Raw genomic sequence first — 3387 nt, forward strand, 5'->3', positions numbered from 1 at the left:
GCCGAAGATTGACTCTCGGGAAGGGCTGAAGAAAGAGTTGAAGGATCAATTCTTTCCTAGCAATGCGGGCTGGATTGCTAGAGATCGTTTGAAAAAGTTGAAACAAACTGGAACGGTCAGGGATTACGTCAAGGATTTTAGTTCTTTGATGCTGGATATTAGCAACATGTATGAGGAAGACAAGTTTCATAATTTCCTTTACGTGTTGCAGTCGTGGGCGCAAATGGAACTCTAAAGGCAAAATGTAAAAGACCTTCCTAGTGCCATTGCTGCTGCGAATGCGTTGGGTGATTTCCGGTTGGGACAAGATGGTTCTGATTTCTCTACTACTTTAAAGTCCAAAAACGGGAACAAGGACAAGGTAAAAGAGTGGAGGAAAAACGGAAATGACAAGGGTAATGTTGTTGAGGGCAATGGCAATGAGAAGGGAAAGCAATGTGCTGGACCTTCGACAAACAAGGGACAAAACAGCAAGTTTGATGGCTGTTTTATTTGCAAAGGGCTACACATGGCGAGGGATTGTCCAAGAATTGAACGGCTTTCAGCGTTGTTTGCTGAAGAAAAGAGTGAAGATGAGCAAAACGAGGAAGAACATGGGCAAGCAACAGCATATTTGGGACCTATGGTGGTGCTGAAAAATGCGGAAGCTGCTTCGTCGAGGACGACGAATTCTTCTGGTGGGGGTGGTTTGTTAGCCCCTTGACAAATGTCCTCAGCAGGTGTGGGTTGTGACAAGGATTTTTATGATGGCCTTGACACACAACCTGAAAAATGGGGCAACATCATGAAGGGCTGCTCGGCATGAGGGACAATGCGTGGTTCGACAAACGCACCTTGAACGGAAGCAATGCGCATTTTACTTAGATGTGCGGGTTGGTAAAACAATGGCAAGGCAAAGCCATGTCAAGCAGGGGCAAAGACATGGCAAGGCAAGGCGGGACAAGCAGTGACAAATGATACGGGCAGATTTGATCAAGTCGGGGGTGACTTGACATGGGCGGGCAACTTTGACAATGAACGTGTGCGGCTAAGTCAGAGGGTGGCGAGTTGTGGCAATGACATTGACGCGGAGCAGTGTCAAAGGCAAGGTTGGGCGCAACGCCAGCCTTGGCACAAAGCAGCTGGGCAAAAATTAGACCAAGCTGTGCACAAGCAGCAGTTGGAAAACATGTGCAAAGCACATGGGAAGCAGTTGACAGTTGCAACCTCTTCCAAGACATGCTGATTATGGCCTAAAAGTGTGCCTACATTTTTGTACTTTTGTCTTAACTTGTTGCCCATCAGTTGGGGCTTGTCAACTGATTGTAGCCTTATAAATACTTGCCTAGGCTGGCTAAAACGGGGCATATAAACTTAGTCTAAGGCATTGTGAAGCCAAATACGTCTAAGTCATTTCCTAAGGGTGGGAAAACCATTTTGGGGCAGGAAATTAGGGAATTCTTTGTCTTGGCCATAGGGTTGGCTATTGTGTTCTTGTATTCACTTATTAATATAAGTTGGGAAGAAATTTCTGTATATCGTGTGTGCCTTTATTTACTGTTTTTGCTACCTATTTTCACTCTAAGTGAACGTCCCTAAAAGTAAAACTAAGTGTTGGAAAGGCTGAAGTCAAGGTTGGGCTTGACTGCCGCACAGAGGTGAACCTCGGGCTAAGTTTGGGTGACTCAAATCAGCCCTGTGACACTTAGTATGAAGGGATTTCAATTCCAAGAGTTCATTGTTGACCTAAGTGTAACATTATATTTTTTAAGTGACGTGAAAACCTAAATTCCTATGTTTAGATCAGGCCCCAAGCACAAGAAAGTATGCCTTATCTTCTTCTTTTTTGTCCTTTTCTGAAATGCACAAGAAAATTTGTGAGATCTACATTTGTCTATTACTTAATTAAGTGATACATACTTTGATATTGTCAATCTTTTCTTTTAGTTGCCTTTTAGCTGTTACAGATCGATACCCATTGGCTAAATTAACATTTTTACTAAATTTTAGTGTGTGCGCTTTAGATACGCCACTAAATCATAAAATTATTGCTATGTAAAAAAGCGGAACACCTTAAAGGGTCGTTTGGTATTAGGTATTAGAAGGTATAGTGCTGCTATAAAAATTTAATACTGTCTTAATATATTGTTTGATTAGCAAATCTGGTATAAGTTATTTTGCGATTAAAATTAGTATCGGGACAACTTATACCTTCTTCTTAGAAATTATGCAATCGTCATTTTTCATACAACATACCGAATACTCAGCATAACTAATCCAGGAATAACTTATACCAGCATAAGTCGTATTTAAAACAAACGATCCCTTAAGTTAAATAATTGTAGCTAAATTTTGAAGTAAATGGGAAGGAGAACAAACAATAAATATTAGGCGCTACAATATAGAAATTAATAAGTAAATCTTTTGTGTGTAAAAAAGAGATAGAGTCATAAAATTAAAAATAAGTTTGTAAAACCCCATAAAATCATTTGACACCAAATAGATAAGTAAAGAGAAAATGGGCCTTCATAGTCATTTACAATGTTGAAATTAAGAAAACGTTCTTTTTAGATCTCTTATGTGTACAAGATCAATCTCTTATGAGCAAAAAAAAATCATGAAATTAAAAACAATGTTGTATGTTGTTTTCCTTCACTTTTTAAATAATCGAACTTAAGTCATGTTTGGATCAAATCTATTTATTACAACTAACGATTACAAGGTTATGTTGATCTATAACTTGTTTTACGTTGTTTGGTGCGTGAATAGCTACGATTGGATGACAAAAACAACTCTCCCGATCTTAGAACAACATCTCCCTAGTTTAGAACAAGAAACTAATTCATGGTCATACTCATGCGGTCAGGGAATTAGCGTTGAGGGTTGTGTATATTGGTCTCCGGATCAAGAACTTGACCAGTATGTACGTAGAGCTTATACAATCATATATTTTGATGTGAAGTCAGACGAACTGAACAAGCTTTCAACACCAAATTTTGTCGGTGTTAATGAGTTGTTTCAGTTGACTACTTTTAAAGGACGTCTTAGTTTATATGGCGGCAAATCCAACAACAACATATGGAGTAAAGAGTTAGAACTGGACATCTGGATCATGGAAGAAGACGGTTGGAAATGATTAATGAACTTCGCCACGTACCACAACTTTGCCAGCATTATTTTGTAAAATACAGTAATTTTTTGTGTTGCACAAAGAATGGTAAATTAATTTTTCGAGGACCAAAGAATCGCCGTTTTTCCATTTATAATCCTAAACAACAACAATTTATTACTACTAAAGAATATATATTCCTTGCTATCGGGTATTGTTTAACCAAAAATCTGGGTCTTTGGTCAAAGCTAAAAAGAAATTCGGGTTACTGATAACCAGGAGACAAAAATAAAATACTT

Source organism: Nicotiana sylvestris, chromosome 2 (assembly GCF_000393655.2).
Source record: "Nicotiana sylvestris chromosome 2, ASM39365v2, whole genome shotgun sequence".
NCBI lineage: Eukaryota > Viridiplantae > Streptophyta > Magnoliopsida > Solanales > Solanaceae > Nicotiana > Nicotiana sylvestris.